At 39.2% G+C, this 24,300-nt stretch overlaps 1 protein-coding gene across 1 annotated transcript in view; it reads left to right on the forward strand.

Moving 5' to 3' along the window:
- LOC309690251 (glycerol-3-phosphate dehydrogenase, mitochondrial-like) overlaps nt 1-15,272 on the forward strand; it is a 59,089-nt gene extending 43,817 nt beyond the window's left edge. Inside the window, exon 8 of the mRNA XM_082507199.1 lies at nt 15,246-15,272. The gene's annotated coding sequence lies outside the window, so the exon portion shown is untranslated. The remainder of the gene's footprint in view (nt 1-15,245) is intronic.
- The last annotated feature ends 9,028 nt before the right edge of the window (nt 15,273-24,300 follow it).

The following is a 24,300-nucleotide window of genomic DNA, read 5'->3' on the forward strand; positions in this document are numbered from 1 at the left end:
GGCACAAATGGAGAAATATTATTGAAATGATTATCTGCATCAAGACTCAGATTTGGGCTGACATTTCGCTGGCTCTGTGTAATCCAAGGGGTTGTCTAGGAGAGGGCGGAGAGGGGGTTTGCCAGTAAGCCTTGGCGGGATGATTAATGAAGCTAGGATACTGGGTGGACCCAGCCCACCTCCACTCAGACCCAGGGGCCGAGCCCCGCATATGAAATTGGCCTATGCTGCTCATCTCCCTGGGAGAGAGGCACTGATGATCCTCCCGACACCGCTCTACCTCCAGTCACCAAACAACAGCCCAAAGCCATGCCAGATCCAGGCTTAGGAGTTACTCTCCTCGCTCTGTGTGGCTGTAAGGGAGGGCTGCAGAGAAGAACAGAATCTATGCACCTGCTTGTCAGTCAAGCGCTCAAGCTGTATTGTTTGTTTGTTTGTTTGTTTGTTTGTTTTGCTTTCACAATGACAGCTTTAATGGCTCTACCCGTTCCTACTGGTGATATTTTATGGTTAGATTAAAACTTATAGCGTTAACAGACTTATATTTCATGTTGGAAAAATAACTTTTTAATAACCTGAGAACATCTGCATGAACCGATGACTTTTAACATTTTTGTGAAAAAAGTGCCACCTTTGTATAGTCACGTAGAGCATCATGTAATGTCATAGCACATGGAAAGTCTTGAAATTTTCTATATGCTGTGCATACCTTTTAATAACCAGTAATTTTTCAGCGCTGTACGTCTGCAGCAGCTCTCCTTCTACCCCTTAGTCTTGATGGATTGGCCTGTGGAAGCCTCTCGGGACCCTGGTAATCGGATAATGCCAAACCAAAATCTTGACCAAGGGGGGAAAAAAACTGTAACAAGCTCATGAATGAATACAGACAGAGCGAGAGCGAATAATTCAAAAAAGTGAAGAACATCTTTAATCATTCCGTGTCGATGATTAGTCATAGACAACGTCGCTTTGTTAAAGTGTGCTGTAATTAATAACAGGACCGGGATAGAACAATCGAGGGAGTGAGTGTCATGAGTTGTACAATACTAGAGAGGTGATTTCTAAATAGTGTAAATTAGCTGTTTACCTATTGTGATCCAGACTGTGACACTGGAGTTCCTTTTTCCTTGAGAACGAGACTAAAGAGAATGATTAATTGCAAGCTCACGGGTTTTACAGCTTCAAGAGTAAATCAACTTCTGAGAAGTGCTAACTTGCTAAAATATAAACTAATTTTAGGCCCCAGATATTAAAATATAATCCATCTTCTTCCTCCACAGGGAAAGCTAATTAGAAAATGTGACTGGCATAAGAGAGGAGAGGTGGAGGAATGGTGGGATTAGGCTCGGAAGCAGAAAATCACACCCTCTTGCTAAATCTTAGGATTTCTATACACTTCAAATCAACTATTTCCCTTTGTGCCTCACTGTTTGTCACATTTCCAAATTAAAATCCTGAAACCTGTTTTATTCCACATAAATCAAGAGATTGCTATCGGAGTGTTTCAGTAAAAATAAAGAAAACCGTGAGGAAGCATTTTTATTTTTTTCCCCAAATTACAAATATTTCCTTTTTTTTTCTCATGTCTCTTAGATGTTAGTTGAATGTCTACCGGGCACACTTTCACTAATACAACAGCCAATAAACAACAATTGCCAGAGGCAATGAGGCTACCTGGCTGAGGCTCCAGTGGCATTCAGCTCCTGTGTTCTTTGTATGTATTGACCTTATGCAGTGAAACATCCACAACCCATTGTACAGTGCAATTTATTTGCCTAAGGATAAAGCAGTGCTAAACCAGGGACTATCTGCCATGTTATATTACAGACATAATAAAGCTAAAAACATGTAGTAGGATGCAGACCAAAAGAAAGATTTGATTAATCTTTTTTTTGGTAATTTTTTTCACTTCTGAATTAGATAATGTCAATGTCAAAGAGAGTGCTTGATGATGAAATTTGTGCACAGTGACAGTAAATTGCATGCAACGTGAGATAGTAGCAGTGTGCAACAGATCTGAGTAGCCAGAGCCAGCCGAGTTCTCTCGAGTCCCAGAAGACAATCCCCTGAGAGAAGAAATGCTCTGAGTGGTGACAGCTTAAAGGCAATAAGCCAATAATAAAGACCAGCAAAGTGGCCATGAGAGAGACTTCTATCTCTGCTTCCTTCCAAACAACAGAGCAAACAAGTGTCACTCAAAAATATGGGACCAGGTGCAAAGTTAAAGCATTTTTTAAAGGTTTTTTTTTCTGCATCTATTCTATAATTAATGGAAATGTTTTGTCTACTCAAATAAGTGATTTTTTTCTAAATCTTCTCCTGCAAACATTAAAGAAGGACGCAATTTTGCTGAAAGTGGGAAACTAAGAGTTTATTTTCACCAGACCAGTTCTGTTAACCCTTTCAGTATAACTTCATAATCCATTTACAGAGGCACATTGCAAGTATTTTAGTGCTATAATAGCTGTACAATTGCTGCCCTGCTGGGTGCCTATTTGGCTGCACCAAATGCACTGTAATTCCTTTGTGCTGTATGTAACTACTCAGGAAAAAAAGGGTCTTCAAATAGAAAATGGCACTTAATCTAGCTAAACTTTATTTCATGTGCAGACATGATTGAAGAGGTTAAAATGTAAATGAACTTAAAAACTTGCATGTAAAGGACAAAACGGTGGCTCAAAATCAACACTGTAGAAAGTGCTCCATTTAAGAAAAACTAAAGAGTAATGGAGTAATGGTAAATTTGTGATAAAATGTGACTGCATTAACACATTAAAAAAAACACTTATTTGATATTAAGCAGCACATAGTTTATGCTAGAGGAGAAAAATACATGCAAAACCTTGTGTGGCTCTATTCCATCAACCTATCACCCCTAACTTTGTCTTTCCATCAGCCTCTATGTAATCAACTTTTCTGGTAGAACTTTAGGGGTTGACTCAAACGTTAATCCTGCACTTCAGTGCAGTTATACCCTGTGAGGATTACACAGTTCTGGGCTCGTTTGGAAAGGAGAGTGCTGCAGAGGAAGGCAGTGGCCAGTCTGTGATGGGGGGCCAACCAGTAGAAAGCTCATTTGGAATTCAGCACTGCAACATTGCCATCTTTTGGCCAGACTGTATAGTCTGAAATCCCAAGGATACCTCATCTCCAGACCCATATCGATGTGCTTAGGTGGCTTGACACAAAGGTGGATAATGAATTTATTCTTCTCTTACAAAGAAAGGAAGCAGTGTGGTTTGGGATGATAATACAAGATATAAAACTACTGCTTGTTTGCTTTATTATTCTATTAGTAAAATACTTATGTGTATTTCATTTTTACAAAAGAAGTGTAATCTTTTAGAGAGTCCATTTAATTTCCTCTGTAATCACAATTTAAAAATCAAATTTGAGTTGAAATACTGTAAACTTCACACTGCAGCGTTCAGCAAAAAGCATTCTTCTCAGCGCTGTGCATTTTAGCGCCATGAATCAAATATTACACTGACAAATTAAGAGTGATGGCTCTGAAAAGCAAAGTCACACAGTGGCTCAACATCATCATCATCATCGTCATCGAGTCTTTTTCTGCCAGCAAATTTATAAACGTGTAGTGAACAGGAGAGCTCGAGTGGCTATGCTTATCCTCTACCTGAATAAATATTTGTCTGATGTGGCCGTGCTGTCCTGTTTTCCCACGGTGGTGTATGGGACATCATGGATAAGAGAGAGGATGGGCTCTGACAGAGAGTGACAATTCATCCCTTCATCCCCCCCTAACTGACATGTCACATTCTCTGATGACTTTATTGTGCTCCCTGTCACTGCACTTAATCTGTGTGTCAGTCAAGCTGCAGCAGCCCACACCACCACCTCCAGACAGCAAAGCTAATACCCACCCTTTTTAATGACATTAGATTTGGAGTAATGCCATTCAGTATACCACTGATATTATCTTCTATTTGCATCATTCAGCCAGCGACGCAGCCAGAGCCCGGCCGATAGAGAGCTGGTCATTTCCCCATCCATTTCCACTCAGATGACAGATGTCAAGATGGAAAGTGACTATTATTTACTGTAGCCGTGTTTTTATCACAGACAGACATGATGTCTCACTTTACTCCTGGCTGTCAGCCGCTGCATCAAAACCTGTCTTTTTTTTTTTTGGTAATATTTTGAGTGCAGCAGTGCAGCGTCTAGTTACATTTTGATTTTGATTTCATTATGTAAACTCAGCCTATCAGGAGGCAAACTAGCGGCAGCGATTGTCTCAGTCAGTAACTACATCTTGTAAGTCTAATGTCTTATAATAAACCTTTGGAGCAACAAACTCTAATGATGATCAGTTTAGCAGCTTCGGTGTCGTCTCAGTGCACGTGAAGTAATAACACCTGCTTATGCATGCCAAACACCGCCCTGGAAAATATTCCTTCGCTCAATAAGTGTCTGTACTATCCTCTTCAGGTGCTATGATGACTTTGTAATGAACATGCCACGAATGATTTTGACTGATTCAAATTCCCTCTACAGTATATTTGGTCCTTCTGTCACTGAGAATGAGTAAGCAGCATTACCAGCCTATCAGCATTAGAGGTAACAAAATCTTTCCCTTTTTCTTTTTTCTTTTCTTTTTTTTTTTTTTACTGACAGTGCATTCTTTCTCCCATCAGAGCTCCTAGTGCCTAATTAAATGTATTTAGCATCATAAATATTCCAGGGGGACAGGTTGACACAGTGAATTAATGTCTCGCCTCAGTACCAGAGCCTCTCTATTGGCTGTAGAGAGAAAGTTAGCCCAATGCCAGGTAAATGCCTCTGCTTTCATGTCTTCTTATAAATCGGTAGTGCATTTGTTTTCTAATATAGCAAAACTGAAAACACGTTGATGCTGATTACATTACAGGAGAGCTACTGTTGGATTAACTGCAGGGGAACGAAGCCAATTTTAGGCAACTTTCTATCAACTATTTTATACTGATACAGCAATCCCTGTTAACCTTACTCTTTGTTGATATTCCTGTTTTAAAACTCAAGCAAAGGAGGGATCCAAGAGCTTTTTAGATGCTTTCGGAAAAACACTGATACGAATTGATTCCATTTCTCCATATTCCCAGTCATTGTGCTAAAATGAGCAGAACAATCTGCATTTGCTTTAATCATCCTTCAGCTACCAGAAAAACATATGTTATAGATTAGGACACACTGCAGAACGGTGTTAAATTATGTTGTCTGTTTAGCTGATTTGTAGGTATTCTATTTTTACAGATGCACTTACAATATAATTTATTTCTCCTTTAAATTCAGTAAAAGGACTAGATGTTGTAGTCCCTGGTAATGCATTGCTTTAAATGGTGAGAATCTTGAGGGATGGCTGTTATGTTCAATTTCTTAGGTGCTGCCTACTTGCTCCACTGTCCCTTTATTTAAGTATGTAGAAATCCATGTAATAAGATTGCACTGTAAAATCAGAATAATTATATAATAATAAATCATGGGTGGCATTATTGTACGCCAGATAAAGAGCAAATTACAGATTTGAATAAACAAGATAAGACTATAGGTGGCTCATGTAAAACTATATATGCCTTAAACTTTCATGTAAGCTTTATCTAGTGAGCACACCAGCTATGAGCTTATGAGGTATTGCCCCACCTTACTGCTAAGTTCACCAGAGTCTTTTTTTCCCAATACTACCCCAGGGAATTTTGGAGGACTTGATTGGGTTTTGAAGCTCATCCCAGGTCTTTGCCCTGGAAAAAAACATGTTTCTCATCTTATTTGCTACACTTTTTCTTCCAGGAGCATTATACGCATTATTATGCTTATTTTTAAATCTTGATATTTTTCCTAATTTTCTCAACTCTTCTGTTACCTGCAAAAAATGCATAGACTCCACTTTCCCCTTCTCAACACCTGTAATTGCAATTTGCAAGAGCTAAACTAATTTTACGACACAGGAACACCTGTATTCATCTCCATATTAATAGAAAACAGGAAATATAAATCCCAATTTTCCAGCAGCCAGTGTCAGTGAAGATGTTCCTTGAGGGAGAAGGCTGTCTCTTCCCCATTAAAATATTGGTGCTCTCCCCGCTTTCTCTCTAGAGCGTCCGTTTTGAACCTAAATCAGATATCATAATTATGAATGGCACCAAATCTACATCACTAGCCTTGACACTTGTAATATCCATATATGCCAATGGACAAGTAGGTTCCCACTGTTGGGGTGTTCTCTGCGTTGAGTTATGTTTGGCGCTGCTCTACAATTCGGAGCCCTGTGAGTCTCATTTAGCTGTGGGAAGAGAGCTCTGACTGATAGGCTCATTTCAAGTGTCCTACCCTAAAACATCTTTTGGAAAAGAACCCAACGAGCCTTTTCTCTGCTCCTGAAGTCACCTTAAAAAGAATACTCCATAGAGAAACTCAAGGAAGAAAAACTGGCCTTATCATAAATCAGCACATGATCAGTTAGCCTAAAACGCTAAAGAAGATCCTCTTAAAAATATCAGTGCAGTATTATTTTTGATGGCTAATGATAGAGTTGATTGAGAAATGTAGTTATTAATGAATGTGACTCTATCTGTGCTCCTGCATCCCTCCTCATGCTGTAAGTCATTACGCCATGAACAAGAAAGCACAGGAGCCTTTGTCAGGTCAAGCTCTACAAAGCTAGGCTGATGTAGGTGGTCTACGTTGCCTCATTAGTAACAGCATGAGCTGTGGTCTAATGAACTTAAGACAATGCTAATTAATGGAAGAGAACAAAGGCTTAACATTTTTTAGAAAGTGTGAAGCACCAAATCTGCTTGTATGACAGCATTTAAGCCACCTTAATCCGCTCGTGATGCAGCGCATGGTGCCTCGACCGCATGGTGCCTCGACCGCGCAGCACCGGGGCAGGTCAGAGGGAGCAACTCCATACCTCAGCAGATATAGTCACCTGTGACAATCCTTTATAGGCTGATAAAGTAAAGGAAGTCTCTCAAGGAACAGTGCACTGACTTGGCGGAGGGTCTCCCCGGGGAGCAGGTGTCAGGGTTGTCTATCAGAAGGCTGAAAGGAGAAAAGGGACGTGTTACCGGACTCTATTGTATCCCAGTTGTCATTGACTGATCGGGTCCATTTAGCTGGCTTTCACAGTGAATGAAACCACCTGAATAGATGAAAGCGAGACAGCCTTCCTGACAAACAAGGAGCCCTGGAATATTCATGGAGGATCTGTGAGGAAAAGATTAATGTATTAGAAATTAAAATGGGGCCCGGACGTATGATCTTGCTCTAACACTTGGCCAGACCTGTGTCACCCGCCGCTAGCGCCTGAAGTCGGCACATGCCATTGCCAAGGTGGAGAGGAATCATTAAGCACCCTGCCATTGTGTGAGCAGAATAATCAAACTTCACCCCCCCCCCCCCCCCCCCCTCCATTCTTTCCCGCAGCACTGACAATGAATAATTCTGGAGCCATTTGCAATGTTAACGGCACCTATCTGGGCCATCCATGCCTTTATGATAAGAGCTCCAAATATGCATTTCAACAGTCTGAACAGAAGCTGCTTCACCGCCATTTCAAAGGACACCTGTCAGTCATCTGAAAGAGCTGTCAGTCTCTGTCACGCAACGGTGCCAGTGAAATGGCCCAAAAGATAATCTTTACTCTCTCTCTTTCTCTCTCTCCACCTCTCTCTTTCAGATCAGAGCAGTTACATTTGCAATAGAGTGACAAGTGATTTACACTGGAAAATGGATTGTGTTTAAACTGAAAAAAGGGGGTTTATTCTTTTAGGCTGTGTTATTCTTTGCTAGCGTACAGCTGTATCAAATATGCTATCACAAATGTGATCTGGGCCACACTGAATGTCATTATGTGTGATACCATGAGCACTAGATGGGCTACTGAGCTCAAAGGTGACTTTGATAAATCCTATCTCACTAAACAGAGCTATGTGACTGTGAGGAGTGGGAGCGAGCTAGGTGGGATCAAACAGGTTTGTGTTTCCAAAAACTTTGACCTTCTGTTATTTTTAACTGGAATGAATGAGGATTATTTCTATATATTTATCTACCGCGCTCAATAAAACTGCCTTTCTTATCTCTGTGTAGATTTTTACTTAAGTAAAATCCATCTTTTCCCAACCGTACCTCTTTGCCCAAACATGCCTATATCATTTGTTTACTTCATTCCCAAAACTAGGTTGTTTAATACTGTTACTTATATGGAGGCCTGGTTGACAAGGAAGCCCATTTACATGTAAGCCAGGAATTTTTTTAAGCACGACTAACTTGTGTGCCACCAGCTGTTGGTGGTATTTACAGCTGAGTGCAGAGGATGTGTTTGGATCGAGGCTTGCAGGGCTAGAGCTGCACTGGGCCCAGTCCCAGTATCCTTATGGCCACTCCAGGGGCAAGAACAGCCAGCATTCACAGCATACACCATGATACAATGAAATCACAACACCAAAGTGCTCAGAATGACACAAAACTAAATTTTGCATACCCTGCAAAGCTGGTAAGGACTTAGCAATGCCCTTTGAATACACTGAGTCTGAATATAAAGGACAACCTTCATGACGAGACACTCTGCTCTCCTTCACTGTGTACTGTTCAATAAAGTAAAGAAGACTCTTACTATGTTCCCCTGCATTACACAACTCTCTAAATCATAAAGAGATCACAGCTAAATTATGGAACATTATATCATGGATGCCACAGACCACACATTTCGATCACTGAAGTCCACTTCAGCTACTGAAACTGTCTTCAATGCACTCCTGGGAATTTTGCCAAAAGCCAGAGTCATTTTAGTTCATCCAGCACAAGCCAATACAAAGCTCTGTGGAAACCCTTATGCTTACCCATCCAAAATTCTTTGTTGTTTTCCAGCGAATCGGGCCATTTTCACACAGAACAAACAGCAATTTGACAAACCATTTCAATTTTGGGCACTCCTCTTTGTCACATAGTTTCCACACCATGTCCATTCCCCCCAACAATCTCTTCATTGTGGCTCAGGGAGGACATGGTGCGAGAAGTGACTCACTCCATGAATGTACACGTTCATTTCAGAGTGCAGTAGGATGGCATAATCCCTGATACTGAACCCTGACTCACCAGGTCTTTTCATTTTTTTTAGATTGAGCATTTTCTCCCTCGTTCACCATGGAAAAAAAATGGACTTTTGCATTTGCACTTTTGGCTAAAAGTTCAGCTACGCACTCTGTAGTGAAATTAAGCGTTTCAGAAAGACAACAAGGCCGTTGTGAACAAAACATTACAAGGTAGCCCGCTGAAGACAAATGAGCACGCTTTCAAATAATTCACGAGTAAATGAAATGTTATGAGTTAATCAAATGAAGTGAATAACGGAACAAAAGGGAGAAGCTATCTTGCCTTCAGTCCCCCCCCCCCCCCCCCTCCTCAAAATCACACAAATGAATGTCAATAGATAAGCTTGTACAACAGCTTTCTTACAAATTATTCAGTGACTACAATTTTGCAGTTGAAAAAGTCACACACAGAAAGCCATTTACCTGAGTCACAAATGAGTATGTAATTGAGTCCTTAGGGAAAATAACTCAGCTTAACTACTGGAAATAATGTGTAAATTCAATACATTTCCTAATGAGCTCATTTGAGTTTGCTGCAATTATATTTGCTAGTCTTGGTGGGGATAGGATTCTGCCGCTGAGTTGAGGTGAATAAAACCACATCTCCTTGTATTCATTAAAATTAGCATATGGACCTGTCAACACTTCTCAGAGGCACGTTGTAACAATGCCATTTAGCCCTGCATCAAGCAATGCCAATAGAATGAATGCATGTGCTGGGTAAATGCCTCCCCACCCTTAGCGACAGGGGTGGAACGGGACTGGCAATGCTGGCTTTGACGCACAAAAGAGGCTGCGTTTTAACAGCCAGGCCCTGGCCTCTGACCAGGGGCCATCCACATCAACACTGCTTACACTCTACCATACCTCCCAGCTACCAGCCCAGCCAACCAACTCTATACGCGCACCGAGACAGACAGGGAGAGGAACAAGAAAAGAAAAATGAAGACCAGCTTTGTGTGTGCGTGCGTGTTTCTGTGTTTGTGTTTGTGTAGTGGCAAGGAAGAAAACATAGAAATAATAAAGACGGATAGGTCTCTGCAAAGTTAGTCTTCGTATATATCTTCCTTTAACAGCTCTATATTGATTGACTTTTTCAAAAATATGAATAAGAAAGCTAAAATCTAAAAATAATTAGCACTCGAATAATACCTGGAGTATATCTCTGGATAAACTTTCAAATATTCTTATCAAAAGGTGCCAGGAATGAGAGGCCTGTGGAAAAAAAGCAGAGCCTTTATTGTTGTTTGTCATCGTTACATTGAAGCTGCCAGTGAGAGGAGGTATTGTTGCTCAGTGGAGCACACAAGGCCCTAGTTGCATTGTTGTGCCAGGATTTTAAAACAGGCACGAGTTATCAATAGACCACAGACTATTCGACTCACTCAGCTGTGCCTCTTGATACACTTCAGAACCTCACACACCAACAGCCAGCCACGATCTCACACAATTGGGCTGCTTTACTCACAAACACTTTGTATCCAGATGGATCCAGGTTCATGTCTAATGGATAGGCTATACTATCATTTCAAAGAGCTCAGCCTCTCCGTTAAGCACATCTTATTAGCCATTTCAAGTATTAGTTGCCATAGCGTATTAAAACATAATATCCTTGCAATTTGCACACGATGGTGCAAATAGTCTCGGTGAATTCACACTCATGAAGGTGAACACAAGAATAAAAGACAGGCTAAGGAGAAGACAAGGCCTCAGCTGTTCCCTCTACTGATCTGCAAGCTGTGATTACCTGGAGCACAAAACCAAATGTAAAGGCCTTGGGCTGGCTTTGATATTTCCATTGCTCATTTCTCTGCTGTGACCTGGACTACATCTAACAGACCTAGACTGGAGGTCACAAGGAATCAAGGGGGTAGACGAGGAGATTTAAAATTAAAATCTGAAAAAGGGCCAAAATTGAAAAATTTCAATGAAATGACCACGCTTATGCACACTTGCTTGCTCTCTCCATCACTCACTCTCACACACATCAACACTCATTATGGTTAGCTTTTTTCCAGTGTTGCGTGCCATTACCTCACCCAGCATTAAAGAACTCGGACCACCTGGATTCTGTCAAGGAGCTTATTAAAACATTACATATTCACACTTCTGTAGCACAGAGTCTTAATGAGGTTGAAAGGCGATTCCTCAGTTTGTCCCCACTTTATAGAAAACTATGTGCAATAAGGTAGAAAAAAAGTTACCCCATAGTCTGGGTACAAATATTCATAAAAAACAAAGGGTTATGTAGGGTGACAGCAGAGGAAATTGCATTTTAGGTATAGCATATTATAACATAAAGTTCTGTTATTATTGTTAGGAATTAAACCTACCGGCTGGCAGAGGGATTGTGATTTGTCTTTAACATTGGGAACCAGAGGATGTCTTCCAATTACCAAAGCGTCACACTGGTCTAACTTTTAGCATGCCTGCCCTGTGGTGACCTCAGAGGAGACGGCGCTTCATTAGAATGACTAGACTTTTAAAAATTCACCTAGAGCTATTGACTGCCTGTGGAAAAAGTGGCAAGTTTAAATTTAAACGCATAAAAAGAAAAGAAGGTGCTTAATAAGATGAACAAACGTGGAACGGTTGTGTGGTTGTTAGTACTGTTACTAAAAGAAGGTCCTCTGTTCATCAGTATGGGGCCTTTCTGTGTGGAGTTTGTCTTTGGGTCGCTTCCTCCCACCCAAAGACACTGATGGGGTTTGGTTCATTCTAAAATGACTGTAGGTGTGAATAGATAACCTGTTAGGGGTGTACCCTGGCTCTTGCCCAGTCACAGCTGGGATAACCCTGAACTAAAGAGAAAAAAGATGAATGGATGACCCACAAAATCAATTTGAAAGGCTGTGGAAAATTGTACCATATATTTTCAGTGCTTTATAGTCATAACTCTATGTTTAAGTTGGTTTATCACAGTATCAAATGATACATAATGAGTTAGCAATAACTCAAAATTGTGCAAACACTGCCAGCACTCCTGTTTAGTAAGTTAGTGACTTAAAGATGCCTAAATGTGCCAACTTCATGACCACAACCACCACCTGAGCCAACTAGGTATGAAAAAAGATGTGCTCAGTCATTCACTATGTGGAAATGCTGTAAAAGTAACTAATTTCATTGTATGACTGCTTTCCAATCTCTCCAGTCTTCCAGTGTTCCAACCCAATATAAAAATGAAATGTAAAACCACAGACAAAAGAATAACAGATATTTGAAATGACTGACTTCAGTTATCTAACTGTACCTTTGAACTTGGTAGCATCCATTCCAAAAAATGTTTTAACTGCTTTTTTAACTTAGGGTTCAGGGGAGGGAGTGGATCCCCAGACCCCATCCCAGCTGTCACAGGCCAAGGTGCAGCGTTCAATTCAGACTGGTCCTCGGCCTGTCACGGTGGGTAATGCACCTGGCAGCATTAGTTATTTGCAAAAAATCACTTCACAACATTAGCATACATTAATACCGGCAAAATCTGGGTTACAGTCCCCAGTTAGAAAGAAGTAATCATTCATTTGAATCATATCTAACTTATGGATCATTTTTCTCATGGAACAAATGAAGAAGGATAAAATAACTCAAACCAAAACTTGTATAATAGCTATTTAAACTCCAAAATAAGTGAAAAAGTTAGTTGATGGATCACACGTAGCTACTACATGGGAATTTAAAACTGCATTTTAAATCTGCTGTAGCTCACAGTGACAGCTCACAACCGTTTCTCAAAACATGTTTTTGTGTGTAGAGTAATACAGCCGAGCTCAAATTCCTCTCGTCCCTTCAAGCGCAAAATAAAAGAGGCCTGGGCTGCCACCACCTGATTCAATCAAGTGTGTTACATTGTATACCCATGGGCAACAAGGCGACTTGTATTTTAATTAATAATGTAATACCCTGGTCTCAAAGGCCTGGCCCTTGGCATTCTTGCTGCTTTTTTGTAAATACTCAAAAGATCCCAGCAAAGAACATTTTTCTGCACACTCAAACTCGCAACTAGATTTAATACAGCGTCTGAAAGAAACACAGCAGCATTTCCAAGGATCGTATGAGTGAAGAGAAGCGTGTTTTAGGGCATTAGGTGATAGCTCAGGAACCGAGGAGAGTAGCCTATTACGTGACATATATTGTCATTTAGATGAATGAGAAGAAGAAATCGCAGGAGAAGTAAGAATAAAACTCTAAAAATCATGCAAAGGTGTTGGAAATAAGTAGAATACAGACTGCAATAGTGTAAATCAAAGCTAATGTTAAGGGATATGAAAACAGAGACATGGCCGTGGGTGCTGTGTTGTGAGGAATAACAAGCACAGTCAAGGGTAAATGCACGCTTCTTTGGAGATCCTGGACCGGAAAGAAGCCTGAGGGAGCTCAAGGGTTTTTGGGATACAGGCTGTGTTCAACCTTTTTCTACAGCCACACACACAAGAACAACGGGGAATGGGGATGACACTTTTACAGCATGCTATAAGAAGTACTGATTTGTAAGTTTACACATAACAACACAAGAAAACTGCTGCCTGACTCACATTATGAATGTACAGCAGTCCCTTGCATAGAAGTGATCAAAAGTTTTATTATAGCAGACAAATGTAAGTTGCAAAAAAGACTTTCATATGTAAAAAAATAATTTAAAAAAAGTTCAATGAACCATGTTGTCAACATTTTATCTGATAGAGTTTAGATTATTTTGAAACTACTGATAAAATGTCAAACAAATAACTATAAAAACAATGTCTTAGATCCCAAATTAAATTTTTAACAGAACAAACATCTTAATTAGCTAGCATGAGCACAGCCACAAGTAAATCTAAAGTGATTATTCCTGCCCTTAGAGAAAGGCTGTCTCCCTGTGCTCTGTCAAAAGGTCAATTATGGCCCCAAACCGGCATGCAGTGACAGTGACCTGGAAGCGGTACTGATGACCCCACATCCAGGGGCCCAAAAGAGTTGATCATCTAACATGCAGGCTGCCTGGAGCCATGGAAATCTGACATTTGTCCTTATTCAAATGAACACAAACAATATGCATCTCATGCCTCTCCCTAACCTGTGCCAAATCTAAGGCATAGGGACCAGCAGTCTTAATGCATTGTCCTCCAAGTACATGCCTCTACTCGTGACTGCGGCCGCACAGCAATCACGCGCAAAGCCTGCAGTAAGAGCAGGCTGCAAAAAAGCAGCATCTTTACTAGCAACAGTGGTCATTACAGTTCTAGTCGGCAGTGCTAGGGGTCACAAATTGGATTAAGGTCATACAGGGAAAGAAAGCGTTAAAGGTGAGACGAGTTTACGTCACGTGTACGGCGTAATAGGTTATGGCAGTTTTTTCTAACACTCTTAATGGTGATTGAAAAAAATCCTTCGATTAACTAACTGTTTGCAATGTGCAGGTGTCACTCACAGTTAAGGATTTTAAAAAATTATAACACTGTTTCAGTTACCTTACCTCTACAGTGGTTTATAATGACATTATGCTTATTGCTTTCCCTCACCGTGTAATTTTCAGACATAGCAGGTGGATGTTTTAAGCCAAAAAACAAACAAAAAGAAAGCACAGAGTGTTCTGCCTTTGCGCACAAGACAGATAAAATGAGCAACAATGCAGTCGCTGTGATGGTGCACTTGGGAGCTAGTCAAACCCAGTACAGCAGTCAGATGCATAAATATAAACTGGCAACTGCTGAAAACCTTTAAAAAGCAACTGATGTTAATCATTGTGATGTCATTTTTGAGTACTTGTGACTATTAGTAAAATGTGGGTTTCATTCAAAATACACCACAGTATCCATGTTTGCACACTGATGGAGAAGCATATTATATTTCAGGTTTTTAATGTACTAATCTCTGGTGAGTTTTTCGTTTTTCATGGATTTTTGTTGATATAAATTCCACATATGCCACTTTTTATAGGTTTTGCAAATGATGAATATCTTCATCCCTATATGTAGCCTTTCATGCTGAGCCCAGCATGAACCCGTTTACTACTCTGAAGTAAAAACCTTTGCAAAAACACCTACATAAGAAGGTTATTGCCATAAGACCGGTGTATACACGGTAAACTCCCCCCGAATTGCACTTGCCTGAAGCAACACCTACTACATTAAATGTTTATCCATGTGGACTTCCCATCTCTTGCTGTTCTGTCTGTGTGTGCAGAAGGTAGCGGCCTGGCCTGGAACCGTGTGACACAGAGCAAGGGCTCTCATGTCTTCGGGGTGTTCCACAGAGCATGATCATGAAAAGCAGAAAAATGAAGAAAACCGCAAAAGGTTGAGCCATGGAAACGTCTTTCTTCTGCACGTCAGTTAATTTCCTCTTTTTCCCTTTGGTTCCACATCACTTTTCTATTATGTTTTGAACACAGTGAAAACATAATACAAATCATGCTGCTGGAAAAAAAAAAATCTAATCATTACACCCTCAAATGAAAAAATGGATACCAGTGAAAAATGTACGGGAATTGTTATTTTTCACATTCTAATTCACATCACAAGGAACCGAAGAGAAACTCATGCTGTATATCAGATTGGTTTGGTGCCTTTTGCCCCAAGCCATGCAGCACACACTGATATTAGTTTTAAATACAGATTGCTGGCAATAATAGAACAGAAGAGTCCATGCTTGCCACATGGGCCTGGTCTGGAGTGCCTCACATTGCCGGTTTACAAAGACGGCTTCAATCACAAAGCACAAATAAATGTAGTTCTTTGGGCTCTGTCAACTGTAAACTGTTATTGATCCCAACAAATGAAATTTGTTCACGTTGATCGATCAAACATATTATCTGTGTTTTCCAGTCTATTACCAGCAAGTGGAAACTCAGGAGGCATCAATAAATAGAGTTGGGTCACCCCGGGTAGATTCCTTTCAAGCTAGAAGGGCTTTAAAAACAGACGACCAAACATAAGTACTTGTACTTAAAGGTAATGGACCTGCATCATGACTAAACACTAAGTGCCTGGGGTGTCTAGATGCGAAAAGCACTTCTGTAGCACCTTCAAGGTCTAGAGGCACTTGTGTATGTACTGTATACTTGCCCTCTTCTCTTCTGCCCCTGCTAATACCCCCCACCCTCGCTCTTCTACGTTCGAAAGCCTTCCAGCTGGCACCCAGTGCCTGTACTTGGCAGGTCGGAGGGAACATGAGAATTAAACCTATAACGCCCCAGTTACCAGTTCTCAAATATCAGTGGAGTCCAGCACTTCACCAGGGACTGGTGAAAGGAAAACATGTTAGTGGAACAAAAAGCTCCTTCTGGCAATACTCCACTCAAGTGTTCTGCTCACTGCTGTTACAGGAGCAAAGTTTTCATTAGGAATTACAGTAGGTACAAATGATCGCATGAAGGCGGAATCCATCTGAAAGTTGGATAACAAAGCGATGTATGTAGGCTGCGTCTAACGTTCGGTTTGATGGACAAAATGTTTTCAGACTAAACTTACTGTTTAGGCTTTAAGGACTTCTGCTGAATGCTGCAGAAAGCTGCAAAGAACTAGACTAACCTGTCATCTTCACACACTGTACAGTCACTCATCATGTGCTATACATTTCTAAAAATTAACGCAGTCTAATGCAACAAGACTGCAATGTGTTCTGGGAGGTTATAATGTTCAGGTGTTTGAAGTGTTTAAATGAAGATGTTTGGCCCTTTGGGTTTTTGGTTGAATTGCACTGAAATATTCCGAAACAGGTAAACAGTGTGGATATGTGATAAAGAAATACATAAAAACAAATAAAATAGCAGCTGCAGTTTTGAGTGAGTGACTTTTAAGTTACGGTAAGTCTTCAAATTATTTAGTTGTTGGACATCATCATCATCATTTTGTGCCGCATTCAGGGATGTGGTCAGCATCAGTAAAGATGCATTTAATAAACAAAATCATGCGACAACAACCGTGTGGTAAACAAGTACAATAACTTCTTTTTATAGCTGAGCCAATTCTGCTTTCTGAGTTATTAAATGCCGACTATAACGTGCCTGTGAGAGATTACCAAAACCTCGGCTGAACTTAGTGCTTCCCTCCGTCACTTCACATTTCTTCAGACTAACGGGAGAGTGACAGCTTGTCCACAAACCAAAGGCAGCCTTACCAGGAATAGGGATATCCGCCTCTCTACAGTGATAGAGCAGCTCTGATAGCTCCTTTATTATGGAAAATTATTTTAAACAGCATAAAACGGCGGGGCTCATTTTTTCCATGTTTCTGCCACTATCATTCCAGCTATTGATAAGATGTCTAAATTTATTGCAGAATAATTCTGCAGGAAAAGAGATAAAAGGTTGCTGAATAAAATATGAGGCAAAGGCTGTAAATTGTAGCAATGCATATCATTTCATTCAAATGTGGGACGCAATTACCATCTGCTACACTCATCAGTCCCCTCCTTTATGACTTAATTATATGTTTAATGCTATCAGATCAAGGAAAGGGCAAAACAGATGAATGAGAGAGAAAGAGAAAAGATTCCGCAACAAGACAAAAGGCAGATGAAAAGTAACATAAAAGGATGGAATTGATTTCATTCACCAGGAAATAGAAAAAGTTAATTTAGATACAATGTTCCCTCATCTCCTGTGCCTTTGTAAGATAATAAACCCAGCGTGTTGCCAATAGGTCCCGCACCAGTCAAACAAAAGAAGTCAAGTTCCTCAAAACTAAAAGTCTTCTTCCTTAACCATTTGAAGCGATAACAACTCGGTGAATCATTCAAAGTGCTGGATGATCATCGCAGTAATTTCAGTCCATGCAATTCTTGTATGACAACTGCGCATGATCTTAAAATATTAGCAATATTTACTTTTGCATGAGTTGAGATGAAACAGTATACTCTATAACATTTGTTCTGTGCTTAAATTTAACTCGATGGGGGTGAAGGAGGCATACTTCTTCTGCACATTTTCTATTCTCTTGTCAGTTCTTTTACATTGATTATGCTTCTTGGGGGTTTTTTTGCAATAAAACGAAACAGTCTTTGTTAAATCTTTACTCTATGTTATTCCATTATCAGTGAAAATTCAACTTTGAGACTGAAACTTTTTGTTTGGATGCAAATCGTGTACGCCAGTGTTCACAAAGAAAACTGGGGTTGTCCAAATGGCTTTGGGGTAAAAAGCTAGCCAGTGGGCATCCCAGGTGCCAGCGGGCACTGTCCTAACTGTGTACCTTTGGCCAGAACTCATTATAGGGTGACATTTAGGACTGCTGCTGTCCATGCCAAGTCAGCCTTCTGGATTGAGACAAATTATGTAGTTATTTTTTATGTCAGACATTAAGCCATACCCAGTGGGAGCCAAATCAGTATCGCCTTCATGTCACCTGGAAAAAAAACGATAAAGGATGTGGACTTCTTAAACAGGGGCATTATTCAATTCTGGTCTTACACATCAAGATTGGAACGAAATACGACCACCTAACATACAAAAAATTTGATTATAAACTGATATTCAGCTAAATTGTTATTTTTTTAATGCAAGACTTTCATGCAATCGAGCTATTAGTTCCCAAAGGGTTCTCTCAACACCCCAAGAGAAAATAATATTCCCAGTAATTTGTTTAAAAAAAACAGAGCTTTTTTGAAAATATTTGCTACGACTGTGCTGCAGATGGTGCACTCTTTTCCTTCCCTCTGTCGTAACTGTCTCTGCAAAGCCTTAAACGCAGAAAAGAGGAGACTGAATGAGGTGTTTGATCCAAGGGTTTATTTTAAATGCAGAGAAAAACTTTTAACTGGGCTGAATGCTGTGTTCTGAAACAATGCACCTGTGTCATGCCACTGCTGAGATGGATATTATTTATCATGATTTGACAGAAAATCTCAGCACTTTTTAAAAGATATCAATATTTTGATGTTGCATGACAGCACTTTGCAAGGTAGAATTGCCTGGTTTTGCTTTACCTCTGTAAATATATTTGGGAACGCAAATAAAACAACAGTCTTTGATGCAGATCCTTCCTTAAGATCTTCCTGAAGCAGATTGTCCTCCCACAGAGAGTCCGTGAGCATGAGCAGAACTAAAGCGCCATCTTGTGGACTTAAACAAGTACAGCAAAGAGATACAGGCACTGTCTGCCAGGTTTTCAGTTTACAGGTTAAGCTACAGAGGTGCATTTAAACCCCTGAAATAATAGTGTGTAAAATAACACGTTTCTAGTCAAACCACACACTGTATAAGGCATACGAGTTAAATAATACGGCACATTTTTTAATAAGAAAAAATAAAAACACCTATTAAAGCAATCAATCAATATTTTATAGTGCCCTCATTTAGCGGGAGACACATTTTTTAATGTGGGAATCTCATTAATTCATCAAACAGCTGACAATTAAATACAGATGAGACCGTCACTGAGAAGTATACACTGGCAGACAGGGCACACAAAGCGTGAAATAAATCCCACTTGTTTACCTGCTTTGTGTTATTGGGCAAATTGTAGATAATTCCTCATTTAGTGTATTCACGGGAAAGCATTCACATGATGCATATGCTGTGAGTGTTTTCTACACAAACTTCAAGATGTAACAAACAGCAAGAAATGGGATATAATTGATTATAAGTTAATTGTGCAAAGGTCTCTCTGATGGGAGCCATCTGTCAAAACAAGCCACACATCCACTAATTCTAATCATAATTAATTAAATGGCTAACAAATTACATACATCATAGTTAGTAAAGGGGGAAAACTACCGCAGGAACTGTTATGAAACAAATTAGCTTTAACAATGAAAGAAAATTACATCACATAACTAAATATTATCCTCGTTTCCGCAAGCCATATTTCTTAATGAATTCTCTAATTAATTTAATTCACACAATGTGCATAATTTGGAGCTGAAAATGTCAGTGGGTCAGACTTAACCATATTGTTGCTGGCTGTCTATTTCAACGAGTGCCATATTAGCACAACATGACCTCTATGTAAATTACACAGACCAACTGTTGTAATTTTAATTCCAGAGTCAAATTAACATGTTCCGAAGATATCATACAAGTGCATTTAGCTCATTTTACACGTGCTAGTGTCAGCTGATGATTTCCACTTGCTTTAATTTTGTGGACTCCTTTTGATGGGAAACTTGATGACAGTGCAAGTTTCAGACGTTGGGTCATGGCAGAAAGCCTGTTATTGCTTTTATGCTTCTTACATTAAGTGCTGAACTTTCTCGTCAAGGTGACTTACCACTCTCAAAACCTAAGGCTAGTGGACCTTCATGCTTGTGCAGACCCTGTGATTTGGCTCATTCAAAACCCACTTACATGTAAATTACTACACAATTTCTAATGAAGATGGGAATGTTGGCTACCTCTTAGGTTTTTTAACCCTTATCTCAATAACTCACTCCATAGTGTCGAGGTCAGAACACACAATTAAAGTCAGCAAGGCTGAAATGATCTTTGTCACCGGTGTATTTGTAACTGCAGAGTGAATAAATAATGTCCCGTGATTATAGGCAGTAACTGATTATTTCTGGGATTATTTTTAATGGGTTTTGAGTTGGAAAAGAACCTAAAAAGAATAGTTTTCCCCTTAGACTAATCTCGTAAGGATCTTCTTTTACGTGGGTGGATCAAAGTTTGGTTAATGGCAACATTTACACATAGGAAATGAATATAAATCATTACAACTAGTAAGAATTAAGGATACAACGTTTATTATTGATCAAACTGCTAAAAATTTACTCAATTTATTCATTAACTATAGGCTCAAATGGCATACAACATTGAAACTCGCTGCCAGATTTAGACTTAATCAGCAATTTTACCTGTATTTAAATTGATGAACTGGTAGATTTCCTCTCCATAAGCTCATTCCAAGTCCACTACTATTACCTGCTTGTGTCCGTTCTGTTGTATTGCATTTAAAGCTTGACAATCACTGTGCTGTCACCTTTAACTTGGTACTGTTTCCTAACCCCCGTGCATATTTAATTTACACAAAATGCACTCAAATTGGCCAAATGATGCCAGCATGAGTGAGATGCAGAAATCTGTGAATACATGAATAATTTGGCCAGTGGATGGAGCATATAAGCTTGCACATGCATTGCAAGGCTCGGGGGCTATCCTGAGGCCAATCATTTAGCTAACACGCTAATGAAAGTGTGTGTAGTGCAGCTAAGGGCAGCCACCATGGGAGGTAACACTCCCCTCCCTCCTCATGTTGGAGACTGTTAATAGGCTGGATGGAGCCAATGGTACTCCCATGAGAGGCCTGCTGATGAAGAGGAAAACCTGTCCTTGCCTCCACTAATCACTGCCTAATGGCTGCAGTAACACAGGTTTTACAAATGCAATTGTACACGTGTGTGTTTGTGTGTGTGTGTACCCAGCCAAGGTTATTATAGTTAATGAAACTAAAACATAAAATTAAATGTACCCAAAAAAAACATATTAGTAAACTGAAAAAATACATACTGGACTTTTGAAAGGAAAAACAAAGTGAACTCATAAAAGCAAATAGAAATGTAAAGAAATGGAGGTTTTTGTGCATGTGTTTATTGAGACTGGGATGCCTGTATGACTGTGAGCAAATTTCTTTGACAAACTGTTGCCATTTTACAATAGTTACAGTCACTGATATTGTGTTGTAATATACAATATTCTCCTGACAAAGACCCCCTTACCATGGCGAGACCCGTGACCTCCACACACAATGTAGTGCTCACAACTCAGCTGTGTTGTATGCATTTGTGTTGCTGCCAAGTCACTTGTGAAATTCTAGAGAGCCTGATTAACAATGCTAGCTTTAAGATTTGTATTCAATTCATTTGTTTGTTTCTCACTTCTCGGCCACACTGCACCATCTTGCTTGGACCCAGGAACTGTCAAACCAGTCCAGGCCCTTTTGGATTCCTTTTAAGTCAATTTCCTGGGGGAATGTGGCAAATCTGGTATGGAGAATGGGGGTGTTTTCTCTTTTGTTTGACAACTGTGTTGATTTAAAGCAGGCCAAAATAACAACAACAACAATATTAATAATAATGATGATGATGATGATGATAATAATAATGATAATAAAAGCTTGACTAGAAAAGTACCCAAGTCCTCACAGTTTAACGACAATCTAAATCTGACTGCTTCAGTGGGCCAATCATGTTTATAACTTTTAAGCTAAATATAACAAGCTGGTGACTCCTTAATCCTAGTGATGTGTCCATATCTAAAAGCCCTAGATTAATGGATCGAAGTGACTGTATGAAAACTCGATTACAATAAGAATAGGCAACTATTTCTGGAGAAAACACCCACACAATTCAGGTGTGTGCAGTGTAATCCCCTCTAAAAATGAGAACAAGACGAATAACGTCAGACTAGTTTTAACAAAGGTGACCGAACAATTGAAAAAGGCGCAGCCATAGTCACATCACCGTGAAACTACGCGTCCTGCGTAGCTTCCATACTACTTGGCAATATTGTTCCTGGTGTAAAGTGAACGGGGAAACACGGAACTGAGTTAACAGAGCGCTTCCGGATATAACTTCCAAAGTAAAAGTTCTTAAAGAATTAGATGTAATAATTTGTCATGGCCAGTTTTATTTATTAAAATATATATCTTCTAATTATAGATGGTTGTTTCCAAAATCCAAACCAGATCATGGATTTCAATCCAAGACTTTCTCACTATGAGGCAACAGTTCTGACCACTGCATCACCATGCTGTCCTGTGCTTCCATAATTAGTTTTGGTTGAGCTAGTAATTTCTTTATCCAATAAGGATCAGGAATATTGAAATAAAATTCAGTGATGCATGCAAAGATCAGGGTTTACCAGATACTGCATATAAATTCCCCTGGAGTTTACTATACTCTTACGTTACATTACAAACTCATGATCTATATATTCATCTTATTTTATTCATTTTCAATACCTTTTTTTCCATCGATCCATCCATTTTCTTCTGATTATCCAACTCAGGGTCACAGCTGTCATAGGGTGAGAAGCCAGTCAGCCATGGATAAGCTGCAAATCTGTCACAGGGCTAACACATAGAAAGAAAACCATTCACACACACATTCACTTCGGAATCACCAGTTAACCTTAAATATATGTCTATGGACTGTGGGAGAAACTGAGATAATCTGGAGAGAACTGACACAGAAATGTGTATAACTTCCACTCAGAGAGGCCCCAGTGTGGATTCAAACCCAGGAACTTCACAGAAAATTCTATCAGAAATTAAAAAAAAAAAAACAAAAGCACGTGAAAACTGGATGAAAATTCATTTACATTCATAATGATTTGAATGTGAATAAACATTCATTTGTAGATGTAGCTAAAATTTAGGTACACGAGGGAGTGTCCATCTTCTTGAAATTACAAATGTATGGTTTCCCATATATAATTTAGCTATTAGCTTTTACTACATGTTTTATTAGTTAACATTACCAGTGCTATTACCAGACCTATTACTGGAATCATATTATATTTTTCTCTATTGCAGTAATGTCATTCAGTAATCTCTTGCACTTTAATCAGCTGAGTTTGTATTAGTTCACGGAGGAGGAAAATGATGGAGTTGTCTACAACTTTAGACGAATGGAGAAATAGATTTGGTTTGTGTAAGCCTGCTGGACTTTAGCCCAAGTTTTATATTTTTAACTTATTAACCCACATGATACTCAGAGCTAATTATTTTTAGAGTGTAACTTAAGTTTAATTCTTAAAACAGTCACACCATAAATACTGTCAGACAGGAACCAAAATTACCTCTCACGAGGTGCCGTTATAAATATTTTAAATGTTACACAAAATTATAAGGTGAGATAAATAATAATAAGGTAACTAAATATATAATATCCAAACTATCCAAAGTTGTAAATAATATTGCAAAATCTAATATCCAACATAAATTTATAATCTATTCCAATTAATATAAAATATAAAATAAATAAGGTCACACTTCTAAGAAAAATAGGTCATCACAGTTAACTAAAATACACTTAAAACTAAAGCTAATTGTGATAAAAATAAATAAATAAATAAATAAATAAATATCACATTTAGTTTTAATTGTGATAAAAAAAAATAAATAAATAAACATTAGATTTTGTAAAATTAAAACTAACTGAAATGATTTTGTGACCTTGGAAAATTAACTAAAATAAAATAAAATAAAAAATAGAGGAAATATCCTTAGTTTAAATATTTGTTAGCTCTGTTTAATCTCGAAATTTCGCCTTTTTTATTTCATGTCTTTTATTCATTTTTTAT

Source organism: Aulonocara stuartgranti (assembly GCF_965226115.1).
Source record: "Aulonocara stuartgranti genome assembly, chromosome: 16".
In the NCBI taxonomy this organism is placed as follows: Eukaryota; Metazoa; Chordata; class Actinopteri; order Cichliformes; family Cichlidae; genus Aulonocara; species Aulonocara stuartgranti.